Here is a 19,128-nt window from a genome sequence, read left to right as displayed (position 1 = left end):
TATTTTTCTTCGTGGCGGAATGCAGTGATGGAACGTCTATGGCTATTAATTAGCCTGGCTATTTGTTCAGGCCAGGGTATTTTATCCATCCACAGTTGCATCTGGCAACTCTCACACTGGGGCATAATTAATGTTAACTAGATGGACATGCAATGCCCAAGCCTAGCAGGTAAGATTCAATGGAAGGAAAAGGTCTGAGTTTACAAGGGTATAAACTACTCTGGGGGAAGAAAATTAGTTGACTGTTAGTTATAATGTAACTTATGGGGAGCATGAGTTGCTGAGAAAAGGAAAGCTAATTATCATTCTAGAAAGAATTGTTTGCCTCTTATGGATGCCTGTAATGGGACTTGGCTGGACTTGGCATTGGGGATAAGTGAACCTCTTTACTGAAAAGGGGCACTTCTGGCCCATTTTTCTGCAAAAAAAGACCCTCTCTCTATTATTGCTCTAATTCTGAGAATACCCCATGACATTAGTTTAAAAAAAGAAAAAAGCAGAGTAGGCCATATGAACATTTGCCGAGTCTCATAGGCTGGTCCTGAGCAAATCACATGCTGTTTCCAGGTTGTTCCCAATGTTAGCTTCTCCAACCTCTGGGCCTTCTTTCTTCTTTCCTCTGGTGCTAGGGACCTTCCTTATCTTCAGCCCTATTATAACATGCTTGGGAAAGGCCTTAACAGCCCGGTTTGTGTGAATTTCATTCATTTTTCTGGAGTTTAAATAATCTCCAAGAGGATAGTTGTATTTAAGTCTTATTTATCAGTGTAAAATAAAAGGCATCCTCTATTTAAGGAAGTTTTAAACAACAGAAAGAGAGCCAGAAAATTATTTACTGGGGCAAAATAAGTTATAGAATATAAGGAGTAAGGTAAGGGTTTCAACCTTTTTTTTTTTTAACTCAGTTTCCTACGCTGCTTTATAAATTTATCTTCGCCAAAATCTTATAGCCAAAACACTTTTGAGTATTCTTAAACAAAATCACTACGTATAGATATATTAAATATCATTTTTCAAACTCCACATGCTTTTCCTGATCCTTATCTGCTTCTGCTTCTGCTTCTGCTTCTGCTTCATCCCTCCTCCTTCTCCAAAAACCTTGTTGAACATCACAAACTTTAAGTCTACTGTGGTACATTAGCCTGCCCTTTTCTAGAAAGAATTTAAAGGACCTCTGACTTCATCCCTCTAGAAGCTTTAGTGCTTTCTAACACACACACATTCACAAAATTCCCACTAGCTTTACTGAATTATACTACTTTCACCAAACCCCAAATTTTGAATGCCAGACTTAAGAAATGTATTATTAAAGTGACTCAGTTCTGTTACTTTCAGATAGGTGCAGAAACTCAGGCTAAATGTTATCAAACTGTTTCCAAGCAGATGTGTTTGCCTTGGCACACACATCCAACTTATCAGATACTCTGATGGAGGAGGGGTTGGTGTGGTGGAAATGAGATTAGCAAAGAAGTGGAATCTTTGAGATTTTTATTCTATTTTTGTCCTAGAATTTATATTTAAATTTTTTTTCATCTTGATTGAGGCGAATGCTTGTATAAATCAATAAACTAATTGGTTCTTTTTTTTTTTTTTTTTAAACATTTTCTTGTTTTATTGTATTCTGTTTCTCCGTTTTTGTTACATGGGCTGGGGCCGGGAATCGAACCGAGGTCCTCCGGCATAGCAGGCAAGCACCTTGCCCGCTGAGCCACCGCGGCCCGCCTACTAATTGGTTCTTAAAGCTAAATGCAAATTAAATATGCAAGGTAATTTGGTGTTGCCGACTCGCTTTTTCTTTAGCTGAAGTAATTTGAAAATTAGTTTCATACAGAGGTGTAGATACCACCCAAATATTTTAGAAAAGTTTTGTAGAAGGGACAGACTCACCTGCCCATTTAGCCTTTTACCTTTGCCTTTAACCTCTCCCCAGTTCTTCCCTACTGTAATATACATATGATGTCTGGATTTGCAATAGCCATTTTGTGCCAAGAGAATGAAAATCACATTATAAAGTTTGCAGAGCAGTAAGATAGAAGGAGACTATCTCTTGATGACATCCTTGAGCAGATGTAACAACCCTAAACTACTTTCCTATAGACTTTCTTTTTATTTGAGAAAAAATAATTTAAGGTACTGCTTGTCCAGTTTTGTGTTACTTACAGCTTTACTCTTTCTGATACAGGCTCTAATTAGTCCACCCTGGGTCAGATATGCATCCTGGAACTAATCATCAATGACCAGTAGTGGTGGGTGTGAACATGTAAGAACATGGGGAAGCTCCCACTATAATTAATGTTTGGGGGCTGGTGAGGATGTGAGATGTCATTTCTAGAAAAAGGGAAATGTGATAAGCAGACAATACCGTAGATGCCCACTATAGGGATACTTTCGAAGATTATTCCAGGACATTAAATCTGAATATCTAAGATTAACAAAAATAGGGAATTCAGAAAGAATTGGCAAGTGTGGAGTAGGGGTTTATAGAGGAGGCAGTTTGAAAGGGATGTTTCCACCAGTTTAGTGGAAGCTCTCCTGCTGTTCCATTTGCCCAGATGCAGGGCCTCCTGAACACCCACCCTACCCTTGCAGTTTACAGTTGTTTCAACATCATTCTAGGAGGTTTAAGAGTATTATGAGCCACACAACAGGATGGGTCAGTTGGAAAGGTGTTGGGGAGTGGAGGCAGAGTGTTGGGGTATTCACAGATATCCCTTCCGCTTGGCAATTAGGGAACAATGGGCATTGGACTACTGTGGAGTAGTCCTCATCAGACAGGATAAGTAACATCTTGCATAGCTCCTTGGTTCCTGCTTCCATGATGCTTTCATGGTTCTTTTAACCAGTAGTACTTACTCAAACAATGTTAAGCTCCTTCCAATCACATCATGAAGAGTTCATCTAATCTAAAGGACTGGAAGACTCTCTTGAAGAGTACACAATTAAAACCTTTTATCTTAAACCCACATCGACATATTTTTAAAATTAGAAATCAAGAATCTCTTCCCTTTATTCCCTGTGTTTATTTATAGTGACCTTTTCCCCATGTCTAACTGTATGACTAGGAGCCCATGTAGAAGTCAAGAGTTTGAATGAATGCAAAGGGGAAGAAAAGCACATTTGAAGTGCATTGTTACTGCGAGCACTTTGAACTTAACATGTTAGTGGACTGAACCAATGAAAATGTCGGGCCAGAGTGGGTGGGGGCTAGGAAAGTAGATTTGTGAGATACCCAGTGTTGGAGTGATGAACACACCCAGAAGAACTTTTAGAAGAGAAAAGTAAGAGGCTTATAGTCAGAGCAAAGTGCAAGAAACACATTTTGGGATGAGAGAAATAAGAAATTTTTAGGGCCTTTGGTGCCTCAGAAGCAGGGGAGACTTGGGCATCAAGGTAAACAGTGTTGTCAGTGGACAGAACTACACTCTCTGATCAACCAGAGAACATAAATGCTGAGTAGAAATTATGGAGTTTGTGGAAATTATGAAGTCACTGGCTGCTTTTGAGGCAAGAGCATGAAAATGTGATAGGAGAAGTTGTGGGATTGAAGGTGGGAAGTGATGGCATTGATTAATTATTTGGGCATGAGAGTCTTGAGCATGTTGTTTTTGTTTTTGTCTTCCTGAAGCAAAGTGAGCCAACAGAGAGAAACTAAAAATGCAAGAATATACACCAGTAGGCAAACTCAAGACCAGACCTAAGGTTTGCTCTCTGTGCCCTTCTTTCAGACTCCATTTAGGGAGCACAGAGGCCAAGAGGAATGGGGAAAATAATTGGGGTAGGGGATTGTACCTTCAGTCCCTAATATTTTGGAGCTTTCTTGCTTTGAATATTTGCCCCATCCCTAGCCTCACCCTAACCAGCACCCAGCCAGCCTTCATGCCTACTCTCAACTGTAATTGAGGTTATAAGAATTTTGTGGGGTAAGTACCTTTGATGTAAACAATCCTAGACCATTCCTTCTTTCAAGAGATGTTTATTTAGTGCCTGCTATGTGTTATGTTTAAAATAAACCCATCAGTAAGATAGGCCATTATTATTATCGTCGTGGAAGCTTGGATAGTTTTAGGGATAGAGCAAGTCTAGATCTTTTCTCTAATGCTCTCTTAACTTTATACATTGCTCTTCATCTTCCTAGAGTCTTTGTCCACTGTGCTGGTTTGAAATGATGTATGTACCCTAGAAAAGCCATGTTTTAATCCTAACCCCATCTTGTAAAGGCAGGCGTTTCTTCTAATCCCTATTCAATGCTGTATGTTTGAGACTGCAATTAGATCATCTCCCTGGAGATGTGATTTAATCAAGAGTGGTTGTTAAACTGGATTAGGTGACAACATGTCTCCACACATTTGGATGGGTCTTGATGAGTTTCTGAAGTCCTATAAAAGAGGAAACATTTTGGAGAATAAGGCTATTCAGAGAGAGCAAAGCAGAACGATATAACCTTGAGAAGCAGAGTCCACCAGCCAGTGACCTCTGGAGATGAAGAAGGAAAATGTCTCCCAGGGAGCTTCATGAAACAGTAAGCCAGAAGAATAAGCTAGCAGATAACCCTGTGTTTACCATGTGCCCTTCCAGATGAGAGAGGAACCCTGACTGTGTTCACCATTGTCTTTCCAGATAAGAGAGAAACTCTGACTGCGTTCACCATGTGTCCTTCTACTTGAGAGAGAAACCCTGAACTTCATAAGCCTTCTTGAATCAAGGTATCTTTCCTTGGATGCCTTAGATTGGAAATTTCAATAGACTTGCTTTAACTGGGACATTTTCTCAGCCTTAGAACTATAAACTAGCAACCTATTAAATTCCCCTTTTTAAAAGCCATTCCATTTCTGGTATATTGCATTCTGGCAGCTAGCAAACTAGAACATCCACTAATCCAATGAGACTGATATTTATTATACCTTATTAAGAACTTCACAGTACACAAAGGAATTATTGGCCTTCCCTGACCTGCCTAACCACAGATTCCATTTTCTTTGAGCCACCAGATCATCTCTTCAGATGAATTTCTATATGGGAGGCCCTCATTTTGCAGGGTAATGTAGGACTTAGAAATGAAATCATGAGACTATGCCAAGCAGTCTTAATCAGTGGGAAACACTGCAATTGTTCTGTGAACTTTACATTTTTATCAAAACATTAGAAACTCAATATAAATCTACAGTAAATATGCAGAGATTTTTTAAATAGCAAAACTAATATATATTTAATAGCCTGTAATTCAAAATATTAGAAACACTGAAAACTAAATGATTTTATACTTTAAAAAAAATTAGGAGTAATTTGAACAATGCTTGCTTGCCTTCTTTTCCTCATCGTATCATTTACAATACAGAGCAAGTGTCTGTGTCTTAGAGAATTGTGATACTCCTTGTTTCAGTCGAGGTTCCTCAGAGAAACAAAACCAATTGTGTGTGTGTGTGTGTGTGTGTGTGTGTGTATGTGTGTGTGTGTGTAAAGTGATTTATATTAAGGAATTGGTTCAAGCACTGGTGGGGGCTCAGAAGTCCAAAATCTATAGGGCAGACTGGAAACTCAGGAGGTCTTGACACTGCTATCACAGTCCTGAGGTAGAATTTCTTCTTCTCCAGGAAACCTGGTTTTACTTCAGACCATCAATGACTGAACAAGGGCCACCCACATTATCCAGGGTATTCTTCTTTACTTAAAGTCAGCTGACTGTGGAAGCCAGTCACATCTACCAAATACCTTCAAAGCAACGTCTATATTAGTCCAGCCTAGTGACCAAACAACTGGGAATCATAGCCCAGCCAAGTTAACACATATAATGAACCATCACACTCTTCTGTAAGTTTGGATCAGCTTCTACCATTTTTATCCTTTGCGCTTTGATGTTGTGTATCTTCTCCAAGAGTTCTTTTAATGTGAAACTTTTGCATTACTCCCTCTGGGACATCTTAGTCCTGTGCCTGAAAGCCACTTTCCTAATTTATGTGTAAGGTAGACCTCTAGCTACTATATCTAGAGTCTCTCAAATGTTGAAGGCAGGGTCAGCATTCCCAGGGTTGATGTTTTCTTCTCTAACACATTTGCTCTGAATTTCACTTGCAGTATTGTCATTTTTTTGTTTCTTTGCTGCACTTCGATCTTTTTTTTTATTTTTGTATGCTGTGTGGCAGGGTCACATTTCATTCTTTTTCCATGTGAGTATTCTGTTATTGAAGCACCAGTTGTTGAATTTTTGTTTGTTTGCATGTGTGTTTGCTTTTATTGTTTTTTGAAAGTGCATGGATAAGGAATCAAACCTGGGTCTCCTGCATGGCAGGCAAGAATTCCACCACTGTATTACTCTTCCCCCTCCTGCACTTCAATCTTTATTGATAGATTCCCTCTTTCAATTATCCATTTTTGGAAGACATCTCATGAATTCATCACTGGGAGAAAAACAACACAACCACACTACACGTCTTTGTGAATGAACTGAGTAAGAGATATTCAGTGATAATCACAGACAGACTTTGAAAGAAGCACTGCGATTGGCCACCGGTCATGACATGCACCTGTTATTTATGTAGTGATATGTGGACTAAAGAGCTCTCAGCAAAGTTTGTACAATACGCAATTATCCTCAGTTAATATATCATGGTAACTGAAATTTTAACTGTTTGGGAGGTATTATTTAATTAAACTGTAATAAATGAAATTTATGCATATTAAACCCATGCAAGGAGAGGTCTGTCTTACTTCTGAACTGATTGTATAGATCTGTAGCTATAGAAATCCTTACTATGAAGCAAAGAAAACAAGATTATCAAATGAATCATCAAACTCTATTTTTATTTATTTGTTTTGTATGCTATATGGAGGGGTTCATATTTATTCTTTTTCAATGTGAGTATCTCCTTATTGCAGCACCATTTGTTGAATTTTTGTTTGTTTGCTTGTTTGTTTGGGAAGTACATGGGCCAGGAATTGAACCAGGGTCTCCCACGTGGCAGGCGAGAGAATTCTACCACTGAACTACCCTTGCACACCCCACTCAGTTTATAGTTTTAAATCCCAGCATTTCATTCATTGGATTTTTAAAAATAGCTAACACTTATTTTCTTGACTATTTTCTGTGAATAATTTGATGTTTAGAGAATCACACAGGAAGTATCCTAGGATAAGAAGTGGTTTTATATGGAGACAGCTATTTGTCTACACAAAACACATTCTCCCCTTCTTCTTTTATTAACATTACTGCAGATTTTATTGGGGCATTTGATTGCCTTGTTGAAGACTGTGTTCCCATCCTCTCTTGTAGCTTATGACCAAGTTCTGGTCTGTAGGTTGTGAGCAAAACCTTTGTGTTCTACTTCTGGGTTTGTCCATAAAAATAGTGGATATGGTCTCCCCTGACCTTTTCTCCGCTGGATGAGATGGAGATATGAGGGCAGGTTTTAGAACAGACACTTTGAACCCAGAAATGGAATCTACACATCGAGGATGATCGAGCTCCACTATATGCCCTGGAGAGTTATGCCAGAGAGAATAGACTTCAATCTTGTTTTAGCCATTCATTTTTGGGATCTTTTTGCTATAGTGAGTTAACTATAACTTCACTATTACCTGGATGGTTTCCTGTTTGGGGAAAAACAATAGCCAACAGTGAAATATGGGGTTTCTACACATAGTTGGTAGCTATTCCTTTCTTCCAACTTTAAGTCAAATTCAGGATAAAAACCAAGGGCATGAGACTGATGGCATTCCCTTCTGAGGAAATAAACTGAATGGATCTATCATAGACAATGAATGATGTGAGGAGGTCACTATGGATAGGATAAGTGAAATCTGTCACATACACAGAACAGATTTGGGTTTTTCCCATTTAGCAATTACTGTGAAACAACCAGACATATTGGGACAGAAGTTTCCTATATTTACATTGAGTTCCCAGGAACTACTGAGGTCTGATGAGAGCTAATTATCTAGCAGATAGTTATGCTTCTTTATAACAACAAAAAATTAATTTAAGGTAGTATTAACCAATTAAGTCATTGACATGGAAGTAACTTGTCTTGCTATAGACGCTAAAAATTGCGTATCATGAAATTTGGCTCTTTTGAAAGGAGTTAAGGTAAAAATGATTTTAAAAAAAATGTGTGACACTCATATTTATTCACTAGAGGGCACCCACCTTCCACTATTTTCTATCTGAACAAAATGTAGAGCACTATTTCCTGAACTACAGTGTGTATAAGAATTGCCTGGGGATCTTGTAAAAAAATGTATTTTCCTAGGCTGTGGAGGGGCTTGTGACTCTTCACTTTGAATAAAAGAGACTAAAGAAGTGTGGTTTTCATGAAGCCTGACTGCCAAGATTTGAATCCTGGCTTTGCCACTTTGGATCATGGACAATTATTTAACTTCTCTGTGCTGACGTTTCTTCATCTGTCAGAAGAAGAAATAACACCTACTTCCCAGGTTGTTGTGATGATTACATATGTTCACTTAGGGCCTGTGTCTGGCAAAAAGCAATAGCTATAGTATCACAAGTATTATTTTAATTAGCACTTTGCTTGATTTTGTTCAGGCAAACCTGAGGACCACTCTTGAGAAACACAGAACTGTTTTAAAAATAAATGAGAATACTGGTGCCTGCCCATGAGGGGGCTTGGGATGGGACCATTCTTATTAAAATAAATAAGAATAATATAGAGAAAAATAAATGAGAATATTCTACCCAGCCAGGTTGAGGCCTCAAGTTCTGACCCTAGCTGGAGTGTTTTGGAACAACAGCAAGACTCAAAGATACAGGGGAGAATGGAGTGAGATGAGGCTGGTCTCTATATGCTCTACCAAATAATTTGTACTTTATTCAGAGGTCAGTGGAAACCCATAAATGAACTGAGGGACAGAGTTGGAGGTGGATGAATGGGAGACCCCAGGTAGCTGTAAAGTTGCTCGTTTTCCATTGTGAGGAAGGGTTTCAAGAGAACATTAAGATTATTCATATAAGTGACTCTAATACTAACCTTTATAGATTCTTTCTTCTTAGAAGCTCAAAAGAAAATCCCATTTGTAATAAACCACTCCTCCCTTGATTCTCACATACCATATAGTATACAGTGCTGCAGGCATCTTCCCTAGGTTTGGGGGCAAAGTGACTGGTTCTGCAAAGAGAATTCCTATAAGCTATTCTTCAGGCACCAAGGAAAAAGTGGACCGCTCTCCTCAGTCCCAGTAAGTGAGATGGAATTGTACTCTTCATTTCATCTGGTGGTCCTGTAGATATTGGGGTGGATTTCCAGGAACCCTGGCAGCTTTGAGGTGTTTGGCCCAAGAGATTTTGAAATAAGCTTCCATTCTGCTCTATCATGCCCCTAGCCAGAATAGGAGAGCTGCCAAAGAAGAAGCTAAGGTCACACAGTCCTCCATTGCTGTGCTTCGAATTCACCAACACTGTTCTACCTCTAAATGAGCAGCATCGACAGCCCAGGGAAAATAGCTAAATGAATATGTATTTTTCTAATACCTGAGGAATGACTATGAATGACTTCATGAGAAAGGAATTCATCAATGGGGGCTCTTCTTCCAGGAGCAGTTCCCACTTCTGTATTCAGCCAATTCTTGTGTATTATCTACTTTCTAAGCTGAAAATGTACAAAACGTATTTTAGATAAAACAGCAGTCCCCTCTGTTAGAGTTAAGATCGCAGAATCAGATGCTCATTTTATCTATTGTATGAGGGAAAAATATGGATTAAAAATAAATGATAGGAGGAAAAATAAAAAAAAGAAGGTAGCAGAATCATAGAATAGTATTTTTGACTGTTTAGAGCTAGAAGGAATCAACCTAATGGTTTCGAAACTTGTTTTGGTAGCAGATCCCTTCAGGTGAAATCCTGTCAAGTCTGGATTATTATGTGAACACAACACAGAGTTGCTTCCCTGGAAGGGTTTCCTATTGGGCAATACCTCTCCTGTTTGCCATGGTTCCAACACCCTGTCATATGAAGTACCTCATTGAACCCTGAGGACCGAGAGGAGTACAGTCTGAAAGTTATGGTTAAACCACTTCCCCCAATTTACAGAAGACAAAAGTGAGCCCCAGAGAGTTAGCAATTATTTAAGTAGAATGTGAATAAAAGAAATAGGCAGGTACTAGAAATAAAATTGAAGGTTACTGTTCAAATTCATGGTAGAGAGTTTATTGGAAAGAATAATTTCTTTATGGTTGGATAAAGGAATTGCAAAAAACAAGTCAAATTGAAATGTATGAAGGGTGAGAGGGGGGTTTAATAGATCCGGAGAAGATTTCCGATAGAATGGGATGCAAACTGGAATTTTGAAGTCTCTGTCCTGGCATCTGTTAACTGTAGCAAAACTGCTTATCTATCCAGAAAAAAATCCAAGTAAAATCAAATTTTAGTTATAGTTTTACATTGAGGTAGAGAACTTCAGCCCCACCAGCCATGGGTCATCATCTTTGGCATTTTCAAATCTTTGACATTATCAAACAATCTCTTAGAGCCTTTGTAAGTTAAACACACTTGATGCCATGTTGCAGGTCAATAGTTTAGACAGACAGCAACCTGGCAATTTTCTGAAGATTCTTGGGAGAAACATTACCTAGTTATAAGCCTTCTTCATTTTCCTTTCTGCCTTCAAAATCAAGATCAGAGCTCCCGGGTTCAAGAATTCTCTATTCACCTGACTCTGCCCATCATTATATTCAACTTCTGTTTTTCTTTTTTTCTATTTTTGCAGGAACTCAAAAATGGCTTACTTTTTAAAAATCTGCCTGCATAAGAGTCACATGAATGGAAACATAAAGAAAAAAGCAAAGAAACATGAAAGTGTAGTCAGAATACTCAGAGAAAATGAGTTATGTTTGGAAGGTTTGACAGATATTTTTGAAGCACAAAATATGGTCAGTTTTGGGAAATCATATAGATAATTGAAAAGAAAGCATTCTCTTTTTCAGGTAATAAGTTGGAGCCATCTCACGTAACTCAACCCCCATGTACAACTCAAATTGTTATTTTTTGCCAATCTGAATCAGTGCAGATTGAGTTCACAGTTGTTGAATTTATGTCAGTTTCTGAAGTGATTTTCCTTTGATAGTCCAACATTATATTATTCAGAATGTAGCTCATGACTGCCCTCATAGCTTTAATAAGGTCAGTATGTTGTAACCACACATTATGTTTGTATTTTTCCTACTTAATGCTCCATCCACACTCTTACCTCTCATATATTTTAAGTGCCCCATATAATGCTGAAAACAACTAGTAATGTAAAGATAAACATAGAGCTCAATAGTAAAATGTTGATATAAAACATGCATAATGAAATGCATATAATATATTGTACAAATTTTATGGTCCCATTTCTGTACAAAATATTCAAAATATTTATATACAACAATATGATCACTGTACATATATGTGATGTGTATGTGTGTCAATGAATAGATCAAAGTTTGTGAAAAACCAACCCAACCATAACTACTGGTTATTGCTGGGAAAGGGGACAAAAGAAGAAGTGGAAGTAAAAAGTTTTTTTCTAGGCAACCTAACTGAAACCACATAACGGTTCATATTTGTATGAAAAGATCTTTAGAATCATTTTCAAGAAAGTATAGGGTGTCTATACTACTGTTTTTATATGAAGAACATGGTGTATTTCTGGTTTGTTTGTTTTTTTTCATTGGAAAGGATGTGGGTTTACAGAACAATCATGCATAAAATACAGGAGTCCAATATGTCACCCCACCACTAACACCTCGAATTGGTAGGGAACATTTGGTACAATTGATGATGGCACATTTTTATAATTGGACTATTAATTAAAGTCCATGGTTTAACCTAGGGCTCACTGTTTGTGTAGTGCAGTCCCATGGATTTAAACAAAAAAATTATTCAGTTACCATATATACAATCTAACCTTCCCCTTTTAATCATATTCAGATATATATCTGAGTGCTGTTAATTGTGTTCACAATTAACATTAGCACAATCATTACCAAAACATTTCCACCATTTCAAATAGTAACTCAGTACATTTTAAGTCTTAACTTCCCATTCCCTATACCCCTCTCACGGGTGCCTAGTAACCATAGATTCTGACTCTATGAGTTTCGTTATTCTAATTGTTTCCAAAAAGTCAGATCATATAATATTTATTCTCTTGTGTCGGCTTATTTCTCTCAACCCAATGTATGCCAAGGTTCGTTCATATTGTCACATGGATCAGGACTTCACTCCTTTTTATTGCTGAATAATATTTCATTATATGTATATACCATGTTTTATTTATCCAGTGATAAGTTGATGGACACATGGGTTGCTTCCGTCTTTTGTCAATTGTGAATAACGCCACTATAAACATCTGTGTGCCTTTATTTGTTCAAGTCCTTGCTTTCAATTCTTAGGGGTATAAACCTAGAAATGGGATTGCCAGGTCACATGAGAATGCTATACTTTCTGAGGAACTGTAAACTATCTTCCACAGCGGCTGCACCATTTTACATTGTGACCAGCCATGAAGGAGTATTCCTATGTCTCCGCTTACCGTCTTCTATTTTTTTATAGCAGCCATTCTAATGTATGTGAAATGGTATCTCATTGTGGTTTTGATTTGTAATTCCCTGACAGCTAATAATGTTGAGCATATTTTCATGTGCTTTGTGGCCATTGTTATATCTTTGGAGAGATGTCTGTTCAAGTCTTTTTCCATTTTTTTAATTGGGTTGTGGACTTTTTGTTGTTAAGTTAATGGATTTCTTTGTATGTTCTGTATAGTAAACCTTTATCAGATACGTGGTTTCCAAATATTTTCTCCCATAGTGTAGATTGTTGCTTATTTTCATGATAAAGTCCTTTGTGGAACAAAAGTTTTTAATCATGATTAGGTCCCACTTATCTATTTTTTCTTTTATTTCTTGTATTTTGCATGTAACGTCTAAAAACCACTGCCTAATGCAAGGTCCTGAAGATGCTTACTTTCTTTTTCTTCTAGAGGTTTGATATTTTAGCTCTTGTATTAAGGTCTTTGAACCATTTTGAGTTGTTTTTATATATGGTGTGAGGTAAGGATCCTCCTTTTTTTTTTCAAATAGAGATCCAGCTCCATTTGTTGAAGAAACTTTTCTTTCCCAATTGAGTGGTCTTTTCAAATGTGAAGGTTAAAAATCACTTTGGCATAAACATGAGGGTTGATTTCTGAGATCTGAATTCTATGCCATTGTTCTATATAAGTGCCTTTTTGCCAGTACCATACTTGTTTGATTACAGTGGCTTTGTAATAAATTTTAAGATTGGTAAGTGGGAGCCCTCCAACTTCAGTCTTCTTTTTCAAAATGGCTTTAATTCAGGGCCCCTTACCTTTTCATGAATACCTTTGATGATTGACTTTTCCATTTCTGCAAAGAAGATTGTGGTAATTTTGATTGGGATTGCATTGAAGCTATAAACTACTGTGTTTAGCATTGAAAATTAGCAATATTTGGCCTTCCAATCCATGAACATGGAATGTCCTTCCATTTATTTGCTTCTTTAATTTCATTCAGCAACGTTTTGTGGCTTTGTATGTATAAGTCCCTTACATCCTTTTATGCCTAGAAATTTGATTCTTTTAGTTGCTATCGTGAATGGATTTTTTTCATAATTTCTTCTTCTAATTGTTCATTACTTATGTATAGAAACACTACTGATTTTAGTGTTTTGATCTTTTACCCCAACATTGAAGAGTTCTTTTATCAGATCCAGGAACTGTCTTGTAAATTTTTCAGGATTTTCTATATATAGAATCATATCCTCTGCATGTAAGGAAAGTGTTTTTTTTTCAACTTTTGTGATTTTTATTTCTTTTTCTTACCTAATTACACAGGTAAGGACCTCCAATACAATGTTGAATAGCAGCAGTAACAGTGGGCATCGTTGTCTTGTGTCTGATTTAAGAAGGAAAGCTTTCAGCCTTCACCATTAAGTAGGATGTTAGCTGTGGGGTTACATATATGTTCTTTATCGTGTTGAGGAAGTTTCCTTCTATTACTACTACTACTGTTTTAAGTTGTTTTTTTAAATCAAGAAAGGGCACGGTATTTCATCAAATGCCTTTTCTGCATTAAGTGAGATGATGATGTGTTTTTTCCTTCATTCTGTTTATGTGGTGTATTGCGTTAATTCATTTTCTTATGTTAAACCAAACTTGCATACCAGGAATAAATCACACTTGATCATGATGTATACTTCTTTTAATATGCTGTTGAATTTAGTTTGTTACTATTTTGTTAAAAATTTTTGCATCTATGTTTATGAGATATTGGTCTGTAGTTTTCTTTTCTTGTGGTATCCTCTCTGGTTTTAGTATTTGGGTGATGTTTGGCTCTTAGAATGAGTTAGGGAGTATTCCCTCCTCTTCAGTATTTTGGAAGTGTCTGTGCAGAATTGGAGTTAAGTCTTCTTAGTGTATATGGTATAATTCCCCTGTGATGCCATCTGGTCCTGAGCTTTTCTTTGTTGTGAAGATTTTGATGATTGATTCAATGTCTTTATTAGTAATTAGTTTGTTGAGATTACTAGTTGAGATTTTCTATTTCTTTTTTAATCAATGTAGACAGATCATGTGTTTCTAATAATTTGCCCATTTTATCTAGGTTACCTAATTTATTGGCATACAACTGATCATAGTATCCTCTTATATGCCTTTTTATTTTATCAGGGTTTGATAGTAATGTCCCCATTTATAGGTGTGATTTTCGTTGTTTGTAGCCTCTGCTTTTCTTTGTCGTTCTAGCTATGGGTTTGTCAATTTTATTGATCCTTTCAAAGAACCTACTTTTACTTTTGTTGATTCTCTTTATTGTTTTTTTCTATTTCATTTGTCATTACTCTAATCTTTGTTTTCTTCCCCTTATTCTCACTATGGGTTTAGTTTGCTCTTCTTTTTCTAGTTCTTCCAGTTTTGAGACATTATCTCTAAGTTTTTAATGTAAGCATTTAGAACTATAAATTTCCCTTGCAGCACTGCTTTTACTGCATCTTGTAAGTCTTGGTAAGTTGTATGTTCATTTTCCTAATTTCACTTATATGATTTCATCTTTAACCCATTGATTGTTCAAAAGTATGTTATTTAATTTCCACATATTTGTGAATTTTCCTTTTCTCCCCCTGCAATTGATTTCTAGCTTCATTCCATTGTGGTCAAAGAAGATACATTGTATGATTTCAGTATTTTTGTATTTATTGCAACTTTTTTTGTGATCCAACATGTGGTCTATCCTGGAGAACGAACCACATGCACTTGACAAGAATGTGTATTCTGTTCCTTGGTTGCAGGGTTCCATATATGCCTGTTAAGTCTAAGTGGTTTAGTGTATCCTTCAACTCCTGTACTTCTTTATTGATCTTCTGTCTAAATGTTGTATCTGTTGATGAGTGTGAGATACTGACATCTTCAACTATTATTGTAAAGGCGTCCATTTCTTCCTTCAGTTTTTCCGGTGTTTGCTTTATGTATTTTGGGACAGTGTGGTTAAGGTGTGTAAATATTTATGATTGTTATTATTTCATGGTGGATTGACCCATTTTGTTAATGTATAGTGTCCTTCTTTGTCTCTTATAACAGCTTTTGTTTTGATTTGAAGCCTATTTTGTCCAATGTTAGTATAGCTTATTTGCATGGAATATCTTTGTTCTACTTATTTGTGTCTTTGGGTCTAAGTGAGTCTCTTGTAAACTACATATAGTTGGACCATGTTTTTTTTTGTTTTTGTTTTATCCATTCTGCCAAACTGTATCTTTTGATTGAGGAGTTTAATCCAGTAACATTCACTGTCATTACTTTACAGCAGTTCTTATTTCAGCCATTTTGTCCTCTGTTATTTATATGTGTTATATCTTTCTGTTTTATTTTTCTTTACAGCAACCTCCTTTTCTGTATAGTTGATCTTTCATGATCTATCTGACTGAAATTTTGCTCATTTCTGTTTCCACCTTTATTTTTTTCTGCATGGGCAAGTACTAAGAAACAAAACTGGGTCTCCAGCATGGCAGGCAGGAATTCTGCCACTGAGCCACGGTTGCACCACCCTCCATCTATTTTTAATATAATATACTTTCTTTCTTTATACCACACAACCTATATATAACCTGCTAATCTGAAAGGATACTAACTTAGGTTCAATAGCATACTTGTTCTCTGCTCCCCTATCCTTCTGCTTCCCCTTTTTATGTTGCTTTTGTCCCTATCAGTTTATGTTTTGCAGGTCCATTTTCAGGAAAATATGCCTCTTTCTTATTCAATTGTATTCTGACCCTGACAGATACTAAAGAGCAGAGTTGTCCACTGAGGATCCAGTACTATTGAGTTTTGCTTTTATCCTTTTAGTTCCCCTTAGGGATAATCACTTTTTCAGACTACTCCAAGCCTGTCTCCTGGCTTTTCTTTTCAACTTGCAGAACTCCTTTTAGTAATTCTTGTAGGGCAGGTCTCTCTTGAAAAACTCTCTGTTTCTGTGTATCTGTAAATATTTTAAGCTCACCATCATTTTTAGAAGGCCTTTTTTTCCCTTCTTGCCTCCATGGTTTCTCTTAAGAAAGCAGCATAGTCTTATTGAGAATCCTTATATGTGATGAGTCACTTTTCTCTTTCTGCCTTCAAAATTCTCTCTTATTCTTTGGCATTTGACATTTTGATTTGTATGTGTCTCAGAGTAGGTCTACTATGATTTATTCTGTTTGGGGTACTTTGTGCTTTTTGGACATGTGTATTTACATCTTTCATAAAAGTTGGGAATTTTTATGTCCTTATTTCCTCAAATATTCTTTCTGTCCCTTTTCCCTTTTCTTCTCTTTCTGGGACACCCATGATGCATTTATCTGTGTGCTTCATGATCGCACTCAAATCCCCAAGTCACTGCTCAATTTTTTTTCTATTCTTTTCTCTATCTGCTCTTCTAATTCTATCATTTCAATCATCCAGTCTTCTTGCTCTCTGAGTCTTTCTTCAGCCTGTCATATGCAGATTTCAGTTCAATTAATGCTACAATAAATTCTTTAATAAAGAATTCAAAACAATTAATAGTTAATGTATCAAATATTCATCTTAAAGAAATGCTTATAAAGATTTGAAAAGAGCTTAGTTTCTTAATATTATTTAAATCTTTCCCCTTGTGCACATCCAGCATTAATATACTTAAAATATAAGGATTAACTTGGGCTCAGGCCCTGCCCAGCAGCCCAACAATTTTAAATGTGGAATGCAAATTAATGGATTAAGGTATAATTGATCACTATCAAAGAAAAAAATCACCTCTTAGGACACATTATACTGTTTGGAAATTGTAATATGATTGCCTAATGTTGTGTGTTAGACTCAGATACTGCTGGCTCACCTACTACTGGAAAATGGACATAAAGGTCAATATCAAGGATTCTGTGGTTACTTCCTGGGTCACAGAAAATGGAATCAAAATTCCACTCCCTTTTCATTCCAATAAATGTACATAAAAATTTTTAAATGATTTTAGAAACCTGAATTTCCATTGTCATGTTTGCTTGATTTTTCCACATTATTTTAATAAATTTCTGTCAGTATTGAAATATTCTCTTGGTTCTCTCTCATATTCTCCCTTTTCAGTTTCCCCCATAACCTTCCTTTTGAATTTTGGCAATTAGGACCCTGCTAAATGTGATATAAATTAGTGATATTCAAACACTTTGCTCACAAATTCGCCAAAACAAATTTGTAATGCAATTACCTCCGTCACACATTTCAAAATCAATCTCTAAATTTTTCATCACAATGTCATAGTTGTAAATCATATAATTTTCAATATATTATAAAAATTGACATTTTAAAACAAGGCTGTTAAATAATTTTTAATATACCTAATGGAACCTAAATGTAAAATGATTTATCCATTTTAATTCATATAAAAATCCATGAACAGAGCAGAGTTTGTACAAAATTACCCCTTGTATCTCTCATAATTTAAAGGAAAATTTCATGATACCCAAGGCCCTTGACATCCTTCAGATGAAAGACGAAATGTGCCAATTCCTTGTGCAAGAACTCAGTCAGGTACAAATGGATATAACACCTACAAGTAGAGTGGTGATATCTACATATATATCTGAAGAATATATGGTAAGAGCTGAAACCTTGCTGGCAACCTGAGTCATGGTTGCCTTGAAAATCCAGCTGATATGCCATATTCTCCAGGAATGCAGGCCAGCCTAGTTATTGTCACTGTAGCAACATCTGTTGCTGGACTTCTTCCCTCCTGGAAACCTCACTAGCTAGATCCAGGAAATTCTCCACCAGGTTAATTTTTTGAGGTTACTAATCCCAACTTGATCCTTCTAAAGGCCTTTTTGCAGACTATGGAAATGAGGGTGAGAGAAAATAAACATCAGTTTTGTACAGAAGGAGAGAGAGAGGCTTGAAGGAGATTGTAAAAATGAAGATTGTCAGTAAGGGTAACTAAAAGGATAAAAAGGGACACAGAAACAAGATATGATATATAAAAGCCAAAGAATTAAGTGGTTGAAATAATAATAATAATGCTTTGAAATAATAGCATTGAATGTTGATAGATTAATTCCCCACTTAAAAGACACAAACTGGCAGAATGAATTTAAAAAAATATGATCCACCTATATGCTATCGACAAGAAACTCATCTTAAACCCAAGAATGCAAATAGGTTGAAAGTGAAAGGTTGGAAAAAAGATATTCCACACAAACAGTAACCAAAAAAAAAAAAAAAAGAGCTGAAGAAGCTATAATAGTATGGGACAAAACAGACTTTAAATGCAAGACTGTTTTAAGAGACAAAGAAAGACTCTATATATTAATAAAAGAGGAAATAAGAAGAAATAAAATAAATATATATGCATCTAGCCAGGGTGACCCCAAAATACATGAGACAAAGCTGGCAAAAGTGAAGGGAGAAATTAGAAGCCTCTACATTAATAGTTGGAGACTTCAATACACCACTCTCATCAATAACTAGAACATCTAGATAGCAGATCAAAAAAGAAATAGAGAACTTGATAAATTTGATAAGTGAACTGGACCTAAAAGAAATATACAGAACAATGCACACAAAAACAGCAGGATATACATTCATCTTAAGTGCTCATGGATCATTCTCCTGGATAGACCACCTATTGGGA

The sequence above is a fragment of the Tamandua tetradactyla genome, chromosome 10, assembly GCF_023851605.1.
Source record: "Tamandua tetradactyla isolate mTamTet1 chromosome 10, mTamTet1.pri, whole genome shotgun sequence".
NCBI lineage: Eukaryota > Metazoa > Chordata > Mammalia > Pilosa > Myrmecophagidae > Tamandua > Tamandua tetradactyla.
This window is presented reverse-complemented; position numbering follows the sequence as displayed.